Here is a 22,619-nt window from a genome sequence, read left to right on the forward strand (position 1 = left end):
AAAATAGTCGAGGGTAGCGCATCAGGTAAACATGGTACTTGTTCCAAACAATTTGTTCCTATTAAGGAAAGGACATGTTACAACTGCAATCAAACTGGGCATTTGGCAGCACAGTGCAAGAAACCCAAGTTTAAAGTGGCAAGTATCCAGGTGAGTGAAGACAACACAAACATGTCTCTAATACATCCAGATAACACAAAAGTAGAGCCCTGCATACATGAAGTTCTAGATGGTGATGCAGCAACTTCAGAGGAGGTTACTAACGCAGATGTAGCCTCAGGGAGTGTGCTTACCAAAGATCACCGCATGCCATTTTATCAGGGAAAGGTAAACGACACTCCAGTAGATGTGCTTAGAGACACGGGATGTAACGGTGTAATAGTGAGGAGGTCAATGGTAAAAGATGCATGTTTGACTTCAGAAACACAATCTTGTAAATTAGCAGATAGCAGGATCTTGACACTTCCGGTAGCATGGATTACTGTAAATACGCCCTTTTACACGGGTATGGTGAGAGCAGCATGTATGGACACACCAATCTGTGACTTAATATTGGGCAATATTCCCGGAGTTAGAGAGCCAGGAGATCCAGACTTGATGTGGGATAAGCAGGACATTAAAACAGTAGGTGCTGTAGAGACAAGGAGCCAGAGAAGAGTACGCCAAGTAGGCATGGAACCCTTGAAGACATTGGAACCTGTTGGGTTGACACTGAGTCGAGGTGAGTTCGTATCCCTACAACATCAGGATTCAAGTCTGAACAAAATAAGAAAATTAGTGGAAGAAGGTAAGATTAGGGAGACCCGACATAGTACTTCCTCTTACTTTGTGGAGAATGATATGCTGTATAGGAAGCATACTTCCAATAAAATGGACAATGGTAAACAAGTTGTACAGGCAGTAGTACCGGTTGGATTGCGCACACAGGTAATGAAGGTATGTCATGAAGCACTGATGGGTGGACATCTTGGAATCAAGAAGACTCTAGATAGGGTAATCTCACAGTTTTATTGGCCAGGAGTAATTGGTGATGTCAGAAGACATGTTCAGTCTTGTGATATTTGTCAACGTACCATGCCGAAGGGAAAGGTAAGGAAAATACCACTGGGACAAATGCCATTAATTGAAGTGCCATTTGAGAGGGTAGCTGTTGATTTGATTGGTCCATTGTATCCTGTCACAGACAAGGGTAATAGGTATATACTGACGGTGGTTGATTATGCAACACGATACCCAGAAGCAGTAGCTTTACCCAGAGTAGAGACGGAATATGTTGCCGAAGCTCTGTTCGAGATATTCAGTAGGGTTGGTATCCCCAAGGAGATATTAACAGACATGGGAGCCCAGTTCACGTCAGGCGTGATGAAGGAGGTAAGTAGACTATTGTCCATACATCAGCTTACTACTTCCCCTTATCATCCAATGTGCAATGGCCTAGTGGAGAAGTTCAATGGAACCTTGAAGACGATGCTGAAACGGATGTGTGCAGAACGACCAAATGACTGGGACAGGTATGTACCTGCTTTGTTATTTGCTTACCGAGAGGTACCTCAAGAGAGTTTGGGTTTTGCCCCATTTGAACTCTTATATGGACGCACTGTGAGAGGACCAGTACAGATTCTGAGGGAAATCTGGACAAGAGATATACCAAATCCAGAGGTAAGAACCACATATGAGTATGTGCTAGATCTTCAAAACCGTCTTGAGGAGACTATTCACGTAGCACAGCAAGAACTTCAAAAGAAAGCATGTAAATACAAAAAATTCTTTGATGTGAAGTCCAAGCCAAGAAAAATGAAGGTTGGTGATAAAGTATTAATTCTGTTGCCCACTGATTCAAACAAACTGTTGCTGCAGTGGAAAGGGCCATATGAAATACTGGATACCTTTGGCATTGGCAATTACAGAATACAGGTTGGTAACAAGATTAAAACCTATCATGCCAATCTACTGAAAAGGTACATTGAGAGAGAGGAGGTCAAGGACACAGCTGTATGTGACGTCAGCATAGCTCAACTTGTGCATGTCAGTGCTGGTCTGGTGGATGTCAAGGCTGAAGAGGTGAGTATGTTAGACATAGCTTCACCTTCTTTAGTTTCTAAGGAAACGTATCAGGATGTAGACATTTCTGAAGATTTGACAGAGGAGCAACAAAATGAGGTGAAGGAGCTCATAAGTGAATTCAAAGATGTACTGAGTGATTTACCAGGGAAGGTAGATTGTATGGAATATAAGATCAAGCTGACATGTAATGAGCCTATACGATCCAAGCCCTATCCACTTCCTCATCATATGAGAGATGTTGTAGCTAAGGAGATACAGCTAATGTTAGACATGGGGGTGATAGAACCTTCTCAGTCACCATATGCATTCCCCATTGTACTTGTGAAGAAGCCTTACTCGACTTACAGATTTTGTACCGATTTTCGCAAACTGAATCAGGTGACCGTATTTGATGCCGAACCAATTCCATTAGCTGATTCCATCTTTGCACGGTTACGGAACTGTAAATATCTTACCAAAATTGATGTAAGCAAAGCATATTGGCAGATTCCAATGGAAGAGAGTAGCAAAGAACTGACAGCATTTATAACTCCTGATGGATTATACCAATGGAAGGTGATGCCATTTGGAGTAGTTAATGCACCTGCAGTATTTTCCCGACTGATGAGACAAGTATTGCACAACATACCAAATACAGACAACTTCATAGACGACATCATAGAAGGAACTGAGAACTGGTCACACCACATGGTAAGTCTGAGAGCAATATTTACGAGGTTAAGACAATTCCATCTTACAGCTCGACCTTCAAAGGTAAAAGTGGGATATAAACATCTGGACTTTTTAGGGCACAAGGTGGGTAGTGGTCTAATTCGACCAGAAGGTAAGAATGTAGAAAAGATCCTAAATGTGGAGCGACCTCAAACCAAGAAACAAGTGAGAGCGTTGTTGGGACTGACCGGGTACTACCGGAAATTTATCCCAAACTATGCAGCCATAGCAGTTCCGCTAACTGATCTCACAAAGAAAGGAAAGCCAAACAAGGTAATATGGACAGAAAGCCAGGAATTAGCTTTCACTACGTTAAGAACCCATATGTCAAGTTTTCCTATCTTGAAACTACCCGACTTGAAGAAACCATTCTTGGTAAGAACAGACGCTTCTGACGTTGGAATCGGAGCTGTACTGCTACAAGAACAGGAAGGTGAGCGATTTCCAATATTGTTTGTGAGTCGGAAGTTAGTAGATCGTGAGAGAGCGTATTCTACAATAGAAAAAGAGTGTTTGGCTATTGTGTGGGCAATACAGAAGTTAGAAAGATATCTGTATGGGAGAGAATTTATTTTGGAGACTGACCATCAGCCCTTAATATGGATGACCAAGGCAAAAATGACCAATGGACGAGTGATGAGGTGGGCCCTGACTTTGCAACCCTACAGATTTCTAATTCGTGCAATCAAAGGAAGTGAGAATGTTGGGGCTGATCTCTTGAGCCGGTGTTCACCCTAGTCATACTATGTGTATGGTAGTGTGTAAATAATGTACTCTCTGCATATCCAGATTATTTGTCAGCAGTTATTTCTTATGTATTACTGTGCTATTGTACATTTAGACAATTGTGTTTTATGATATTTATGCATTAAAACAAACTTAAATGTGATCTTGAGTGTAATATATAATTGTACTTGTGTACAATTACTTGAAGAGGGGAGTGATGTCAAGATCACAGATGATTTCGTTTATATAATTAGTTTATGGTACTGTAAATAGATGTAGTATGGTATTGTTAGAGTGTGTTATATATTGTTGGGAGTTGTTGTTAGATTATGTTCGGTAATACTATGGGAACAGGGTTATGTTCAGGGAAGCGTGACCAGGTATGGCCAGAGAGCTGGGGTGTTAATTTGTAAACAATAGAGAGGTGTTGAGTAGCTTGGGTATGGGAGGTCAATATAAATAGTGAGGAAGGGTAGTAATCTGCACAGTCAGCCAGAATCACCACTGTGTTCACCTGTATGGGTTCAACTTTTGTATGGGATTGCATCTCACGCTGGCTGGCGTAAGTTTTTATTATCATTATTACTTTTGTATTTATTGATTGAGTAGATGTAGCAAGAAATTGTTTTACTGATGTAGTATTTCTAGATATATGTGCATATTGTAACACTATATAGCCACAAAGCCATTCAAAATTTGAATGTTATCGTTCCACAAAAACTGTTCCACTTTCAAATATGTAAATCGGAGTAAAGTACATGCATAAAGTATAAGACATTGACACATGTCTTACTGAGTAACTGTAGTTACTTATATTGTATTGTAGTGTCCCGGAACTGGCCGGTTATCCTTAAAGTAAGGAGAGGGGTATTATCTCCGCCTGTAAGGAGACAGACAAGAGTCTTCCCTGTTGTACAAGGAGCATGTATCTCCTAGTAATGTGAGATGTGGATGGCACAGCCATCAACCATTACACAGGCCCCTTAAACTCCGTGAGGGAAACCATCGCCTGGGTGTGAGGGATACCACACAAATACTATGACGTCACCAAGTGGAACCAAAGTGCACTGACATTCTGATTACATTGTAAAGAGAAAGTGTTCTCTCTGAGTGGCTAATTCCTTTATTGTTATTTAGTTCAATTGTTTAGTTTCTGATTGGGATTATATGTAATCATTATCTATATTAGTGAGGGTATTAGGATTTTAGTGTAGTTAGTAGTAGTAGTAGTATTATTAGAACTTTAGCAATATAAGTGGTAGACAGAACTGTATATGTAGCTAGGTTAGGTAATTAGATTAGTTAGTTGTATTTGCACCTGTAGAATTAGTTTAGTATAGGTATTGGGGTTACTTATATCTTAAGGGGAGGAATAAAGTTTTGCAAAACAAACTATTCTTCTGTTGTGGTTACTTTGGTATGTGACAGCCGCCTGGGTGAAAGCCAGGAATCCTAACCACTAGACCACATTGGAAGCTGATATTTTACAGGCAATGGTAAAGGACTGAATGCTGGCTGTATTCCTGCCGTCTTTGTGCACAGAGTTCTTGTGCATGAGAATGACGACCTGACATTAATGAATACATGTATATCAAGTGTGTTAGAGACTTGTTTAAACTGATATATCGTATTGTAGCATGTATTTGCGTCAACTACAAACATCTGTAAAATCCAAAAGAGCGAAATATCAAGTACTGATGTTTACAAAAAGCAAGTGCGTCCCTGGGTGGGCTTGAACCACCAACCTTTCGGTTAACAGCCGAACGCGCTAACCGATTGCCCCACAGAGACGGAACTGACGAGATGGGGCTCACTTTAAGATGTGACTGATGTGGTGGAAGTTATGTGCCCTTGCCGAGGGAAACGTCTGGTGGTGTGTTTCAACAACTGTTGTGTAAGGGGTGGGATAGTCTTGCGCAATGACACATTGGCTTACCTGATGTATTTATTGGAAGATGTGGACACTGGGATGTACATGAAGATAAATCTAGGACTTTAGATACATGTATCTTACTTCTGACTGTACGCATGACATATGTATACTTCTTGATGTGAACTCACTTTCTTGTGAGATGAATTAATTGTTCCAAAGCCAGGAATTTGTTCCTATGACGTAAAATGCATGCCTCTTACTTTTGACTTTGCACGTGACTAATATATACTTCTTGAAATTGAAGTCAATTTCTTGTCAGATGGTAAAAGAATTTGTTCCAATGCCGGGAATGGAACCCGGGCCGCCTGGGTGAGAGCCAGGAATCCTAACCACTAGACCACATTGGAAGCTGATATTTTACAGGCAATGGTAAAGGACTGAATGCTGGCTGTATTCCTGCCGTCTTTGTGCACAGAGTTCTTGTGCATGAGAATGACGACCTGACATTAATGAATACATGTATATCAAGTGTGTTAGAGACTTGTTTAAACTGATATATCGTATTGTAGCATGTATTTGCGTCAACTACAAACATCTGTAAAATCCAAAAGAGCGAAATATCAAGTACTGATGTTTACAAAAAGCAAGTGCGTCCTTGGGTGGGCTTGAACCACCAACCTTTCGGTTAACAGCCGAACGCGCTAACCGATTGCGCCACAGAGACGGAACTGACGAGATGGGGCTCACTTTAAGATGTGACTGATGTGGTGGAAGTTATGTGCCCTTGCCGAGGGAAACGTCTGGTGGTGTGTTTCAACAACTGTTGTGTAAGGAGTGGGATAGTCTTGCGCAATGACACATTGGCTTACCTGATGTATTTATTGGAAGATGTGGACACTGGGATGTACATGAAGATAAATCTAGGACTTTAGATGCATGTATTTTACTTCTGACTGTACACATGACAAATGTATACTTCTTGATGTGAACTCACTTTCTTGTGAGATGAATTAATTGTTCCAAAGCCAGGAATTTGTTCCTATGACGTAAAATGCATGCCTTTTACTTTTGACTTTGCACATGACTAATATATACTTCTTGAAATTGAAGTCAATTTCTTGTCAGATGGTAAAAGAATTTGTTCCAATGCCGGGAATCGAACCCGGGCCGCCTGGGTGAAAGCCAGGAATCCTAACCACTAGACCACATTGGAAGCTGATATTTTAAAGGCAATGGTAAAGGACTGAATGCTGGCTGTATTCCTGCCGTCTTTGTGCACAGAGTTCTTGTGCATGAGAATGACGACCTGACATTAATGAATACATGTATATCAAGTGTGTTAGAGACTTGTTTAAACTGATATATCGTATTGTAGCATGTATTTGCGTCAACTACAAACATCTGTAAAATCCAAAAGAGCGAAATATCAAGTACTGATGTTTACAAAATGCAAGTGCGTCCTTGGGTGGGCTTGAACCACCAACCTTTCGGTTAACAGCCGAACGCGCTAACCGATTGCCCCACAGAGACGGAACTGACGAGATGGGGCTCACTTTAAGATGTGACTGATGTGGTGGAAGTTATGTGCCCTTGCCGAGGGAAACGTCTGGTGGTGTGTTTCAACAACTGTTGTGTAAGGAGTGGGATAGTCTTGCGCAATGACACATTGGCTTACCTGATGTATTAATTGGAAGATGTGGACACTGGGATGTACATGAAGATAAATCTAGGACTTTAGATACATGTATTTTACTTCTGACTGTACGCATGACATATGTATACTTCTTGATGTGAACTCACTTTCTTGTGAGATGAATTAATTGTTCCAAAGCCAGGAATTTGTTCCTATGACGTAAAATGCATGCCTTTTACTTTTGACTTTGCACGTGACTAATATATACTTCTTGAAATTGAAGTCAATTTCTTGTCAGATGGTAAAAGAATTTGTTCCAATGCCGGGAATCGAACCCGGGCCGCCTGGGTGAAAGCCAGGAATCCTAACCACTAGACCACATTGGAAGCTGATATTTTACAGGCAATGTTAAAGGACTGAATGCTGGCTGTATTCCTGCCGTCTTTGTGCACAGAGTTCTTGTGCATGAGAATGACGACCTGACATTAATGAATACATGTATATCAAGTGTGTTAGAGACTTGTTTAAACTGATATATCGTATTGTAGCATGTATTTGCGTCAACTACAAACATCTGTAAAATCCAAAAGAGCGAAATATCAAGTACTGATGTTTACAAAAAGCAAGTGCGTCCTTGGGTGGGCTTGAACCACCAACCTTTCGGTTAACAGCCGAACGCGCTAACCGATTGCCCCACAGAGACGGAACTGACGAGATGGGGCTCACTTTAAGATGTGACTGATGTGGTGGAAGTTATGTGCCCTTGCCGAGGGAAACGTCTGGTGGTGTGTTTCAACAACTGTTGTGTAAGGGGTGGGATAGTCTTGCGCAATGACACATTGGCTTACCTGATGTATTTATTGGAAGATGTGGACACTGGGATGTACATGAAGATAAATCTAGGACTTTAGATGCATGTATTTTACTTCTGACTGTACACATGACATATGTATACTTCTTGATGTGAACTCACTTTCTTGTGAGATGAATTAATTGTTCCAAAGCCAGGAATTTGTTCCTATGACGTAAAATGCATGCCTTTTACTTTTGACTTTGCACGTGACTAATATATACTTCTTGAAATTGAAGTCAATTTCTTGTCAGATGGTAAAAGAATTTGTTCCAATGCCGGGAATCGAACCCGGGCCGCCTGGGTGAAAGTCAGGAATCCTAACCACTAGACCACATTGGAAGCTGATATTTTACAGGCAATGGTAAAGGACTGAATGCTGGCTGTATTCCTGCCCTCTTTGTGCACAGAGTTCTTGTGCATGAGAATGACGACCTGACATTAATGAATACATGTATATCAAGTGTGTTAGAGACTTGTTTAAACTGATATATCGTATTGTAGCATGTATTTGCGTCAACTACAAACATCTGTAAAATCCAAAAGAGCGAAATATCAAGTACTGATGTTTACAAAAAGCAAGTGCGTCCCTGGGTGGGCTTGAACCACCAACCTTTCGGTTAACAGCCGAACGCGCTAACCGATTGCCCCACAGAGACGGAACTGACGAGATGGGGCTCACTTTAAGATGTGACTGATGTGGTGGAAGTTATGTGCCCTTGCCGAGGGAAACGTCTGGTGGTGTGTTTCAACAACTGTTGTGTAAGGGGTGGGATAGTCTTGCGCAATGACACATTGGCTTACCTGATGTATTTATTGGAAGATGTGGACACTGGGATGTACATGAAGATAAATCTAGGACTTTAGATACATGTATTTTACTTCTGACTGTACGCATGACATATGTATACTTCTTGATGTGAACTCACTTTCTTGTGAGATGAATTAATTGTTCCAAAGAAAGGAATTTGTTCCTATGACGTAAAATGCATGCCTCTTACTTTTGACTTTGCACGTGACTAATATATACTTCTTGAAATTGAAGTCAATTTCTTGTCAGATGGTAAAAGAATTTGTTCCAATGCCGGGAATCGAACCCGGGCCGCCTGGGTGAAAGCCAGGAATCCTAACCACTAGACCACATTGGAAGCTGATATTTTACAGGCAATGGTAAAGGACTGAATGCTGGCTGTATTCCTGCCGTCTTTGTGCACAGAGTTCTTGTGCATGAGAATGACGACCTGACATTAATGAATACATGTATATCAAGTGTGTTAGAGACTTGTTTAAACTGATATATCGTATTGTAGCATGTATTTGCGTCAACTACAAACATCTGTAAAATCCAAAAGAGCGAAATATCAAGTACTGATGTTTACAAAAAGCAAGTGCGTCCTTGGGTGGGCTTGAACCACCAACCTTTCGGTTAACAGCCGAACGCGCTAACCGATTGCCCCACAGAGACGGAACTGACGAGATGGGGCTCACTTTAAGATGTGACTGATGTGGTGGAAGTTATGTGCCCTTGCCGAGGGAAACGTCTGGTGGTGTGTTTCAACAACTGTTGTGTAAGGGGTGGGATAGTCTTGCGCAATGACACATTGGCTTACCTGATGTATTTATTGGAAGATGTGGACACTGGGATGTACATGAAGATAAATCTAGGACTTTAGATGCTTGTATTTTACTTCTGACTGTACACATGACATATGTATACTTCTTGATGTGAACTCACTTTCTTGTGAGATGAATTAATTGTTCCAAAGCCAGGAATTTGTTCCTATGACGTAAAATGCATGCCTTTTACTTTTGACTTTGCACGTGACTAATATATACTTCTTGAAATTGAAGTCAATTTCTTGTCAGATGGTAAAAGAATTTGTTCCAATGCCGGGAATCGAACCCGGGCCGCCTGGGTGAAAGTCAGGAATCCTAACCACTAGACCACATTGGAAGCTGATATTTTACAGGCAATGGTAAAGGACTGAATGCTGGCTGTATTCCTGCCGTCTTTGTGCACAGAGTTCTTGTGCATGAGAATGACGACCTGACATTAATGAATACATGTATATCAAGTGTGTTAGAGACTTGTTTAAACTGATATATCGTATTGTAGCATGTATTTGCGTCAACTACAAACATCTGTAAAATCCAAAAGAGCGAAATATCAAGTACTGATGTTTACAAAAAGCAAGTGCGTCCCTGGGTGGGCTTGAACCACCAACCTTTCGGTTAACAGCCGAACGCGCTAACCGATTGCCCCACAGAGACGGAACTGACGAGATGGGGCTCACTTTAAGATGTGACTGATGTGGTGGAAGTTATGTGCCCTTGCCGAGGGAAACGTCTGGTGGTGTGTTTCAACAACTGTTGTGTAAGGAGTGGGATAGTCTTGCGCAATGACACATTGGCTTACCTGATGTATTTATTGGAAGATGTGGACACTGGGATGTACATGAAGATAAATCTAGGACTTTAGATGCATGTATTTTACTTCTGACTGTACACATGACAAATGTATACTTCTTGATGTGAACTCACTTTCTTGTGAGATGAATTAATTGTTCCAAAGCCAGGAATTTGTTCCTATGACGTAAAATGCATGCCTTTTACTTTTGACTTTGCACATGACTAATATATACTTCTTGAAATTGAAGTCAATTTCTTGTCAGATGGTAAAAGAATTTGTTCCAATGCCGGGAATCGAACCCGGGCCGCCTGGGTGAAAGCCAGGAATCCTAACCACTAGACCACATTGGAAGCTGATATTTTACAGGCAATGTTGAAGGAGTGAATGCTGGCTGTATTCCTGCCGTCTTTGTGCACAGAGTTCTTGTGCATGAGAATGACGACCTGACATTAATGAATACATGTATATCAAGTGTGTTAGAGACTTGTTTAAACTGATATATCGTATTGTAGCATGTATTTGCGTCAACTACAAACATCTGTAAAATCCAAAAGAGCGAAATATCAAGTACTGATGTTTACAAAAAGCAAGTGCGTCCCTGGGTGGGCTTGAACCACCAACCTTTCGGTTAACAGCCGAACGCGCTAACCGATTGCCCCACAGAGACGGAACTGACGAGATGGGGCTCACTTTAAGATGTGACTGATGTGGTGGAAGTTATGTGCCCTTGCCGAGGGAAACGTCTGGTGGTGTGTTTCAACAACTGTTGTGTAAGGGGTGGGATAGTCTTGCGCAATGACACATTGGCTTACCTGATGTATTTATTGGAAGATGTGGACACTGGGATGTACATGAAGATAAATCTAGGACTTTAGATACATGTATTTTACTTCTGACTGTACGCATGACAAATGTATACTTCTTGATGTGAACTCACTTTCTTGTGAGATGAATTAATTGTTCCAAAGCCAGGAATTTGTTCCTATGACGTAAAATGCATGCCTTTTACTTTTGACTTTGCACGTGACTAATATATACTTCTTGAAATTGAAGTCAATTTCTTGTCAGATGGTAAAAGAATTTGTTCCAATGCCGGGAATCGAACCCGGGCCGCCTGGGTGAAAGCCAGGAATCCTAACCACTAGACCACATTGGAAGCTGATATTTTACAGGCAATGTTAAAGGACTGAATGCTGGCTGTATTCCTGCCGTCTTTGTGCACAGAGTTCTTGTGCATGAGAATGACGACCTGACATTAATGAATACATGTATATCAAGTGTGTTAGAGACTTGTTTAAACTGATATATCGTATTGTAGCATGTATTTGCGTCAACTACAAACATCTGTAAAATCCAAAAGAGCGAAATATCAAGTACTGATGTTTACAAAAAGCAAGTGCGTCCTTGGGTGGGCTTGAACCACCAACCTTTCGGTTAACAGCCGAACGCGCTAACCGATTGCCCCACAGAGACGGAACTGACGAGATGGGGCTCACTTTAAGATGTGACTGATGTGGTGGAAGTTATGTGCCCTTGCCGAGGGAAACGTCTGGTGGTGTGTTTCAACAACTGTTGTGTAAGGGGTGGGATAGTCTTGCGCAATGACACATTGGCTTACCTGATGTATTTATTGGAAGATGTGGACACTGGGATGTACATGAAGATAAATCTAGGACTTTGGATGCATGTATTTTACTTCTGACTGTACGCACGACATATGTATACTTCTTGATGTGAACTCACTTTCTTGTGAGATGAATTAATTGTTCCAAAGCCAGGAATTTGTTCCTATGACGTAAAATGCATGCCTTTTACTTTTGACTTTGCACGTGACTAATATATACTTCTTGAATTTGAAGTCAATTTCTTGTCAGATGGTAAAAGAATTTGTTCCAATGCCGGGAATGGAACCCGGGCCGCCTGGGTGAAAGCCAGGAATCCTAACCACTAGACCACATTGGAAGCTGATATTTTACAGGCAATGGTAAAGGACTGAATGCTGGCTGTATTCCTGCCGTCTTTGTGCACAGAGTTCTTGTGCATGAGAATGACGACCTGACATTAATGAATACATGTATATCAAGTGTGTTAGAGACTTGTTTAAACTGATATATCGTATTGTAGCATGTATTTGCGTCAACTACAAACATCTGTAAAATCCAAAAGAGCGAAATATCAAGTACTGATGTTTACAAAAAGCAAGTGAGTCCCTGGGTGGGCTTGAACCACCAACCTTTCGGTTAACAGCCGAACGCGCTAACCGATTGCGCCACAGAGACGGAACTGACGAGATGGGGCTCACTTTAAGATGTGACTGATGTGGTGGAAGTTATGTGCCCTTGCCGAGGGAAACGTCTGGTGGTGTGTTTCAACAACTGTTGTGTAAGGAGTGGGATAGTCTTGCGCAATGACACATTGGCTTACCTGATGTATTTATTGGAAGATGTGGACACTGGGATGTACATGAAGATAAATCTAGGACTTTAGATGCATGTATTTTACTTCTGACTGTACGCATGACATATGTATACTTCTTGATGTGAACTCACTTTCTTGTGAGATGAATTAATTGTTCCAAAGCCAGGAATTTGTTCCTATGACGTAAAATGCATGCCTTTTACTTTTGACTTTGCACGTGACTAAAATATGTTTCTTGAAATTGAAGTCAATTTCTTGTCAGATGGTAAAAGAATTTGTTCCAATGCCGGGAATCGAACCCGGGCCGCCTGGGTGAAAGCCAGGAATCCTAACCACTAGACCACATTGGAAGCTGATATTTTACAGGCAATGTTAAAGGACTGAATGCTGGCTGTATTCCTGCCGTCTTTGTGCACAGAGTTCTTGTGCATGAGAATGACGACCTGACATTAATGAATACATGTATATCAAGTGTGTTAGAGACTTGTTTAAACTGATATATCGTATTGTAGCATGTATTTGCGTCAACTACAAACATCTGTAAAATCCAAAAGAGCGAAATATCAAGTACTGATGTTTACAAAAAGCAAGTGCGTCCCTGGGTGGGCTTGAACCACCAACCTTTCGGTTAACAGCCGAACGCGCTAACCGATTGCCCCACAGAGACGGAACTGACGAGATGGGGCTCACTTTAAGATGTGACTGATGTGGTGGAAGTTATGTGCCCTTGCCGAGGGAAACGTCTGGTGGTGTGTTTCAACAACTGTTGTGTAAGGGGTGGGATAGTCTTGCGCAATGACACATTGGCTTACCTGATGTATTTATTGGAAGATGTGGACACTGGGATGTACATGAAGATAAATCTAGGACTTTAGATGCATGTATTTTACTTCTGACTGTACGCATGACATATATATACTTCTTGATGTGAACTCACTTTCTTGTGAGATGAATTAATTGTTTCAAAGCCAGGAATTTGTTCCTATGACGTAAAATGCATGCCTTTTACTTTTGACTTTGCACGTGACTAATATATACTTCTTGAAATTGAAGTCAATTTCTTGTCAGATGGTAAAAGAATTTGTTCCAATGCCGGGAATCGAACCCGGGCCGCCTGGGTGAAAGCCAGGAATCCTAACCACTAGACCACATTGGAAGCTGATATTTTACAGGCAATGTTGAAGGACTGAATGCTGGCTGTATTCCTGCCGTCTTTGTGCACAGAGATCTTGTGCATGAGAATGACGACCTGACATTAATGAATACATGTATATCAAGTGTGTTAGAGACTTGTTTAAACTGATATATCGTATTGTAGCATGTATTTGCGTCAACTACAAACATCTGTAAAATCCAAAAGAGCGAAATATCAAGTACTGATGTTTACAAAAAGCAAGTGCGTCCCTGGGTGGGCTTGAACCACCAACCTTTCGGTTAACAGCCGAACGCGCTAACCGATTGCGCCACAGAGACGGAACTGACGAGATGGGGCTCACTTTAAGATGTGACTGATGTGGTGGAAGTTATGTGCCCTTGCCGAGGGAAACGTCTGGTGGTGTGTTTCAACAACTGTTGTGTAAGGGGTGGGATAGTCTTGCGCAATGACACATTGGCTTACCTGATGTATTTATTGGAAGATGTGGACACTGGGATGTACATGAAGATAAATCTAGGACTTTAGATGCATGTATTTTACTTCTGACTGTACGCATGACATATGTATACTTCTTGATGTGAACTCACTTTCTTGTGAGATGAATTAATTGTTTCAAAGCCAGGAATTTGTTCCTATGACGTAAAATGCATGCCTTTTACTTTTGACTTTGCACGTGACTAATATATACTTCTTGAAATTGAACTCAATTTCTTGTAAGGTGGTAAAAGAATTTGTTCCAATGCCGGGAATCGAAACCGGGCCGCCTGGGTGAAAGCCAGGAATCCTAACCACTAGACCACAATGGAAGCTGACATTTTACAGGCAATGTTGAAGGACTGAATGCTGGCTGTATTCCTGCCGTCTTTGTGCACAGAGTTCTTGTGCATGAGAATGACGACCTGACATTAATGAATACATGTATATCAAGTGTGTTAGAGACTTGTTTAAACTGATATATCGTATTGTAGCATGTATTTGCGTCAACTACAAACATCTGTAAAATCCAAAAGAGCGAAATATCAAGTACTGATGTTTACAAAAAGCAAGTGAGTCCCTGGGTGGGCTTGAACCACCAACCTTTCGGTTAACAGCCGAACGCGCTAACCGATTGCGCCACAGAGACGGAACTGACGAGATGGGGCTCACTTTAAGATGTGACTGATGTGGTGGAAGTTATGTGCCCTTGCCGAGGGAAACGTCTGGTGGTGTGTTTCAACAACTGTTGTGTAAGGGGTGGGATAGTCTTGCGCAATGACACATTGGCTTACCTGATGTATTTATTGGAAGATGTGGACACTGGGATGTACATGAAGATAAATCTAGGACTTTAGATGCATGTATTTTACTTCTGACTGTACGCTTGACATATGTATACTTCTTGATGTGAACTCACTTTCTTGTGAGATGAATTAATTGTTCCAAAGCCAGGAATTTGTTCCTATGACGTAAAATGCATGCCTTTTACTTTTGACTTTGCACGTGACTAATATATACTTCTTGAAATTGAACTCAATTTCTTGTCAGATGGTAAAAGAATTTGTTCCAATGCCGGGAATGGAACCCGGGCCGCCTGGGTGAAAGCCAGGAATCCTAACCACTAGACCACATTGGAAGCTGACATTTTACAGGCAATGTTAAAGGACTGAATGCTTGTTGCATTCCTGCCGTCTTTGTGCACAGAGTTCTTGTGCATGAGAATGACGACCTGACATTAATGAATACATGTATATCAAGTGTGTTAGAGACTTGTTTAAACTGATATATCGTATTGTAGCATGTATTTGCGTCAACTACAAACATCTGTAAAATCCAAAAGAGCGAAATATCAAGTACTGATGTTTACAAAAAGCAAGTGCGTCCCTGGGTGGGCTTCAACCACCAACCTTTCGGTTAACAGCCGAACGCGCTAACCGATTGCGCCACAGAGACGGAACTGACGAGATGGGGCTCACTTTAAGATGTGACTGATGTGGTGGAAGTTATGTGCCCTTGCCGAGGGAAACGTCTGGTGGTGTGTTTCAACAACTGTTGTGTAAGGGGTGGGGTAGTCTTGCGCAATGACACATTGGCTTACCTGATGTATTTATTGGAAGATGTGGACACTGGGATGTACATGAAGATAAATCTAGGACTTTAGATGCATGTATTTTACTTCTGACTGTACACATGACATATGTATACTTCTTGATGTGAACTCACTTTCTTGTGAGATGAATTAATTGTTCCAAAGCCAGGAATTTGTTCCTATGACGTAAAATGCATGCCTTTTACTTTTGACTTTGCACGTGACTAATATATACTTCTTGAAATTGAACTCAATTTCTTGTAAGGTGGTAAAAGAATTTGTTCCAATGCCGGGAATCGAACCCGGGCCGCCTGGGTGAAAGCCAGGAATCCTAACCACTAGACCACAATGGAAGCTGACATTTTACAGGCAATGTTGAAGGACTGAATGCTGGCTGTATTCCTGCCGTCTTTGTGCACAGAGATCTTGTGCATGAGAATGACGACCTGACATTAATGAATACATGTATATCAAGTGTGTTAGAGACTTGTTTAAACTGATATATCGTATTGTAGCATGTATTTGCGTCAACTACAAACATCTGTAAAATCCAAAAGAGCGAAATATCAAGTACTGATGTTTACAAAAAGCAAGTGAGTCCCTGGGTGGGCTTGAACCACCAACCTTTCGGTTAACAGCCGAACGCGCTAACCGATTGCGCCACAGAGACGGAACTGACGAGATGGGGCTCACTTTAAGATGTGACTGATGTGGTGGAAGTTATGTGCCCTTGCCGAGGGAAACGTCTGGTGGTGTGTTTCAACAACTGTTGTGTAAGGGGTGGGGTAGTCTTGCGCAATGACACATTGGCTTACCTGATGTATTTATTGGAAGATGTGGACACTGGGATGTACATGAAGATAAATCTAGGACTTTAGATGCATGTATTTTACTTCTGACTGTACGCATGACATATGTATACTTCTTGATGTGAACTCACTTTCTTGTGAGATGAATTAATTGTTCCAAAGCCAGGAATTTGTTCCTATGACGTAAAATGCATGCCTTTTACTTTTGACTTTGCACGTGACTAATATATACTTCTTGAAATTGAACTCAATTTCTTGTAAGGTGGTAAAAGAATTTGTTCCAATGCCGGGAATCGAACCCGGGCCGCCTGGGTGAAAGCCAGGAATCCTAACCACTAGACCACAATGGAAGCTGATATTTTACAGGCAATGTTGAAGGACTGAATGCTGGCTGTATTCCTGCCGTCTTTGTGCACAGAGTTCTTGTGCATGAGAATGACGACCTGACATTAATGAATACAAGTATATCAAGTGTGTTAGAGACTTGTTTAAACTGATATGTCGTATTGTAGCATGTATTTGCGTCAACTACAAACATCTGTAAAATCCAAAAGAGCGAAATATCAAGTACTGATGTTTACAAAAAGCAAGTGAGTCCCTGGGTGGGCTTGAACCACCAACCTTTCGGTTAACAGCCGAACGCGCTAACCGATTGCGCCACAGAGACGGAACTGACGAGATGGGGCTCACTTTAAGATGTGACTGATGTGGTGGAAGTTATGTGCCCTTGCCGAGGGAAACGTCTGGTGGTGTGTTTCAACAACTGTTGTGTAAGGGGTGGGATAGTCTTGCGCAATGACACATTGGCTTACCTGATGTATTTATTGGAAGATGTGGACACTGGGATGTACATGAAGATAAATCTAGGACTTTAGATGCATGTATTTTACTTCTGACTGTACGCATGACAAATGTATACTTCTTGATGTGAACTCACTTTCTTGTGAGATGAATTAATTGTTCCAAAGCCAGGAATTTGTTCCTATGACGTAAAATGCATGCCTTTTACTTTTGACTTTGCACGTGACTAATATATACTTCTTGAAATTGAACTCAATTTCTTGTAAGGTGGTAAAAGAATTTGTTCCAATGCCGGGAATCGAACCCGGGCCGCCTGGGTGAAAGCCAGGAATCCTAACCACTAGACCACAATGGAAGCTGATATTTTACAGGCAATGTTGAAGGACTGAATGCTGGCTGTATTCCTGCCGTCTTTGTGCACAGAGTTCTTGTGCATGAGAATGACGACCTGACATTAATGAATACATGTATATCAAGTGTGTTAGAGACTTGTTTAAACTGATATATCGTATTGTAGCATGTATTTGCGTCAACTACAAACATCTGTAAAATCCAAAAGAGCGAAATATCAAGTACTGATGTTTACAAAAAGCAAGTGCGTCCCTGGGTGGGCTTGAACCACCAACCTTTCGGTTAACAGCCGAACGCGCTAACCGATTGCGCCACAGAGACGGAACTGACGAGATGGGGCTCACTTTAAGATGTGACTGATGTGGTGGAAGTTATGTGCCCTTGCCGAGGGAAACGTCTGGTGGTGTGTTTCAACAACTGTTGTGTAAGGGGTGGGATAGTTTTGCGCAATGACACATTGGCTTACCTGATGTATTTATTGGAAGATGTGGACACTGGGATGTACATGAAGATAAATCTAGGACTTTAGATGCATGTATTTTACTTCTGACTGTACGCATGACAAATGTATACTTCTTGATGTGAACTCACTTTCTTGTGAGATGAATTAATTGTTCCAAAGCCAGGAGTTTGTTCCTATGACGTAAAATGCATGCCTTTTACTTTTGACTTAGCACGTGACTAATATATACTTCTTGAAATTGAACTCAATTTCTTGTAAGGTGGTAAAAGAATTTGTTCCAATGCCGGGAATCGAACCCGGGCCGCCTGGGTGAAAGCCAGGAATCCTAACCACTAGACCACAATGGAAGCTGATATTTTACAGGCAATGTTGAAGGACTGAATGCTGGCTGTATTCCTGCCGTCTTTGTGCACAGAGTTCTTGTGCATGAGAATGACGACCTGACATTAATGAATACATGTATATCAAGTGTGTTAGAGACTTGTTTAAACTGATATATCGTATTGTAGCATGTATTTGCGTCAACTACAAACATCTGTAAAATCCAAAAGAGCGAAATATCAAGTACTGATGTTTACAAAAAGCAAGTGCGTCCCTGGGTGGGCTTGAACCACCAACCTTTCGGTTAACAGCCGAACGCGCTAACCGATTGCCCCACAGAGACGGAACTGACGAGATGGGGCTCACTTTAAGATGTGACTGATGTGGTGGAAGTTATGTGCCCTTGCCGAGGGAAACGTCTGGTGGTGTGTTTCAACAACTGTTGTGTAAGGGGTGGGATAGTCTTGCGCAATGACACATTGGCTTACCTGATGTATTTATTGGAAGATGTGGACACTGGGATGTACATGAAGATAAATCTAGGACTTTAGATGCATGTATTTTACTTCTGACTGTACGCATGACAAATGTATACTTCTTGATGTGAACTCACTTTCTTGTGAGATGAATTAATTGTTCCAAAGCCAGGAATTTGTTCCTATGACGTAAACTGCATGCCTTTTACTTTTGACTTTGCACGTGACTAATATATACTTCTTGAAATTGAACTCAATTTCTTGTAAGGTGGTAAAAGAATTTGTTCCAATGCCGGGAATCGAACCCGGGCCGCCTGGGTGAAAGCCAGGAATCCTAACCACTAGACCACAATGGAAGCTGATATTTTACAGGCAATGTTGAAGGACTGAATGCTGGCTGTATTCCTGCCGTCTTTGTGCACAGAGTTCTTGTGCATGAGAATGACGACCTGACATTAATGAATACATGTATATCAAGTGTGTTAGAGACTTGTTTAAACTGATATATCGTATTGTAGCATGTATTTGCGTCAACTACAAACATCTGTAAAATCCAAAAGAGCGAAATATCAAGTACTGATGTTTACAAAAAGCAAGTGCGTCCCTGGGTGGGCTTGAACCACCAACCTTTCGGTTAACAGCCGAACGCTCTAACCGATTGCGCCACAGAGACGGAACTGATGGGGCTCACTTTAAGATGTAGTAGTATATACAATGGGGGTTCTGAACCACTTTCAAGAAATGTCTCTACAAAGCCTTATTTAGTAAATAAGGCTTTGGTTGGGACCTTAGATCTTGCTACTATTACCCCTACTACAAAAAGGTTGGGTGTCTATGAAACAGTTTACCGTGTATTGGTTGGAGGTAACACTGTGCCGTACGGTACGATCAATAATTCTTCTCTTACAAACCCCCTACCCGGCCCATCCCTCAAGTAGTACAAGTTAGGTTCGTCGGCTTTCATATCCACTTTATCTATGTTGTAAGTTTTGACTGACCATATAGGATCGGTGGCTCGCTTACGGCTATCACCCTCGTGTTCCCCCGGCTGGTATAGATACCTCACTAGGGCCCTATCTGGTATCTGTTTCTCCTTCCCACGCAATGGAGCGGCCGACTCTGCAACTATTGATTTTAGTTTGATAGCGTCTGCCGGTTTCTTACTGGTGAGACGGGTGACTTCATGGTTGATTGCCGACACCACCTTGGGTAACCTCGTGACCCATTCAGTCGATCGTTTTCCAGGGGTGGCCATCTCCCTAGCATACTGATGGCTAAACAAGCGCTCAGCCAAAGTCCTATTAAATCTCTCAACTATGGCTTGGCTGCGATGGGCTCCGGCCGTGCCACGCCTGACCTTTGTATCGTGTTTGGCTAGCAGTTGTGACACGGCACCCATGAACTCCCGTCCGGGGTCAACTTGCAGCTCTGTTGGCCACGTGAGCGGACTGCGTTTGTATATGCGTTCGAATCCTCTGGCTACCTGGGCCGAATCTTTCGTGGTCAAGGGTTCGGCTTCTTTGTAACGACTGGCTACGTCCACTACGGTTAAGGCATATTTGTACCTCTTGTCGTGGGGTAGGAACAGTAGGTCTGCCTGGTGAACGCTATTAGGTATGTTAATACCGAACCTCCTTCTAGGCACGTAGCGTGGTGCCGGCAAATAGATCTGCCACAGGACTTGTTTTTCAAGCCACGCTTTGGCTTCCTCCGGGGGTACTCGCGCTATTTTAGCTAGCTTATCTACTGCGCTAGCTCCTTTCCAGTACCCACGCGGGCTGTAGTAAATAGCCTCAAATTTTTTCATGTCCATACGCGTATGTGTTTATCCCATCAATAGCTATCCAACGTTTCGTGTCCATAGGCGACAGGGACGTCTTGTTTATAGTCAGTCCGTATATCTTATGTCCATCACTTCTAAGTGTGTTCATTTTATGCCTAAAGGTACGGGTCTTCAACAGGGCTTCCTTGAATCTGGCGTGTTTGATGTGTTGTTTCACCACATACTTCTTAACCCCCTTAGCCTTCCGGATCTCACTATTGTCGGCTTTCAGTATGGAGTACATCTTAGGTCTCAAACCTATGTACTCGGCTATGGGCGTGCCAGCACACTCGTCCTTCATCTTACCTAGGACCTTTTTATTTACCGTACTGTGTATGGCATGGGTCTTAGGGTAGTCGCTGGTGTCGTATAAATCGAGGTGTTTTTTCATGTCCTCGTACACGTCCTCGGTTCGAATCTCCATCAGCAGGGAATCCGTGTCAGTGTACAGCACTTCACACCTGTCACCGTACTGTTTCTTGAGCTCGTTGTAGTAAAAGTCGTACATCAGGTGTTTGGATAAATCGAGGATGCTCATCCCCACGTAAACAGGCCGGTTGAATTTTATGTGACTTTTCTTCATGTGTAGGGCAACCAGGTTGTCTGTGAATATGAATGCCGGACTGGCTATCAATCTCCTGAGCTTGTCTTCCTCACTCGACCGAACCAGCTTCACGGTCACGCGTTTCCTCAGGTTCTCCATAGTCTTACCAAACACCGAGTTGTTCATGAGTTTGTAGAGATTTTTCTCAAAATCACTGGTGGCTTTTTTTCGTAGGTCTGTGTTCATTCTGATGTAGGGCTCCATCCATGGGCTCTGGTCGAACATGAGCACCCTGTGTATTTTGGTCAGCCTCATACCCAACGACAGGTACAGCTGTAGGTTGCGATAGTGAACGATGTACTTGGTCTTATTCATTAAGTTAGGCACGAGTTTTTCAACGTCTGTCACACGCCCACCTAACAAGTTATGTTGGTACTCAGACATCCAGTCTGGGTTAACCCTCATACGTTCGGGGGCCAGGGGGTAGCTGTTGTGTGATGTGTGTAATTCCTTGGTATACTCTAAGTCAACCTCGAGGATATACCCTTTGTTCGAATCTGGTGCAACCCCCATAACATCAACGTGGGGTACCCATTCGAATCCCCCTGTAGGTAGATACTGACTCATGGCCCAGCCGTACAGGTTGTTTGCGTCGAGGTAGAGAATGTGATTGGTTGGTTTGTTAGGATCGTAACCTTTCACGTATTGATTATTTGCTTTCGCGTATCGTTTGGATGCCATGGAAATCCCACCTCGCAAGCCTTTCTCAATGAATAGGTGCATGTCGTAATCTGTGAGCAATTCCAAATTAACTCCGGTCTTTTTAAGCAAGGCGTCCCACGACAGACCTGGGCTGGTGTAATACCATGCGGGATCGAGTTTATACTGCTTTAAACACGTCCGCCTAAACGTTTCAAACACGTCGGCTATCAGCAGTACATCTGTCCTCAAGTACAGGTCGTGATAATCACCCAGGTTCTTACAACCCAGTTTATTCCATACGTTAGTCGCGTGCGAGTAATCATCTCGTGAGACGGACGCCTCATTCAGCTTGCTATAAAAGCAGTCAATAGGGGGTAGTCTGGTCTCGGTGAACTTGACCCAACTATCCATGTACTCATAGGGG

General features: G+C 42.2%; 8 non-coding genes across 8 annotated transcripts; all 8 read right to left on the bottom strand.

Annotated features, from left to right (window-relative positions):
- Positions 1–5,709: 5,709 nt before the first annotated feature.
- Positions 5,710–5,781, bottom strand: Trnae-cuc (transfer RNA glutamic acid (anticodon CUC)). Its single transcript has one exon. It is a non-coding gene; the product is annotated as a tRNA-Glu (tRNA).
- Positions 5,782–6,515: 734 nt separating this feature from the next.
- On the bottom strand, positions 6,516–6,587 carry Trnae-uuc (transfer RNA glutamic acid (anticodon UUC)). Its single transcript has one exon. It is a non-coding gene; the product is annotated as a tRNA-Glu (tRNA).
- A 734-nt stretch (positions 6,588–7,321) lies between these two features.
- On the bottom strand, positions 7,322–7,393 carry Trnae-uuc (transfer RNA glutamic acid (anticodon UUC)). Its single transcript has one exon. It is a non-coding gene; the product is annotated as a tRNA-Glu (tRNA).
- Positions 7,394–8,933: 1,540 nt separating this feature from the next.
- Trnae-uuc (transfer RNA glutamic acid (anticodon UUC)) lies at positions 8,934–9,005 on the bottom strand. Its single transcript has one exon. It is a non-coding gene; the product is annotated as a tRNA-Glu (tRNA).
- Positions 9,006–10,545: 1,540 nt separating this feature from the next.
- Positions 10,546–10,617, bottom strand: Trnae-uuc (transfer RNA glutamic acid (anticodon UUC)). The gene has a single exon. It is a non-coding gene; the product is annotated as a tRNA-Glu (tRNA).
- Positions 10,618–11,351: 734 nt separating this feature from the next.
- Trnae-uuc (transfer RNA glutamic acid (anticodon UUC)) lies at positions 11,352–11,423 on the bottom strand. The gene has a single exon. It is a non-coding gene; the product is annotated as a tRNA-Glu (tRNA).
- A 1,540-nt stretch (positions 11,424–12,963) lies between these two features.
- Positions 12,964–13,035, bottom strand: Trnae-uuc (transfer RNA glutamic acid (anticodon UUC)). Its single transcript has one exon. It is a non-coding gene; the product is annotated as a tRNA-Glu (tRNA).
- Positions 13,036–13,769: 734 nt separating this feature from the next.
- Trnae-uuc (transfer RNA glutamic acid (anticodon UUC)) lies at positions 13,770–13,841 on the bottom strand. Its single transcript has one exon. It is a non-coding gene; the product is annotated as a tRNA-Glu (tRNA).
- Between the last annotated feature and the right edge of the window lie 8,778 nt (positions 13,842–22,619).

Source organism: Haliotis asinina, chromosome 3, assembly GCF_037392515.1.
Source record: "Haliotis asinina isolate JCU_RB_2024 chromosome 3, JCU_Hal_asi_v2, whole genome shotgun sequence".
Taxonomy (NCBI): domain Eukaryota; kingdom Metazoa; phylum Mollusca; class Gastropoda; order Lepetellida; family Haliotidae; genus Haliotis; species Haliotis asinina.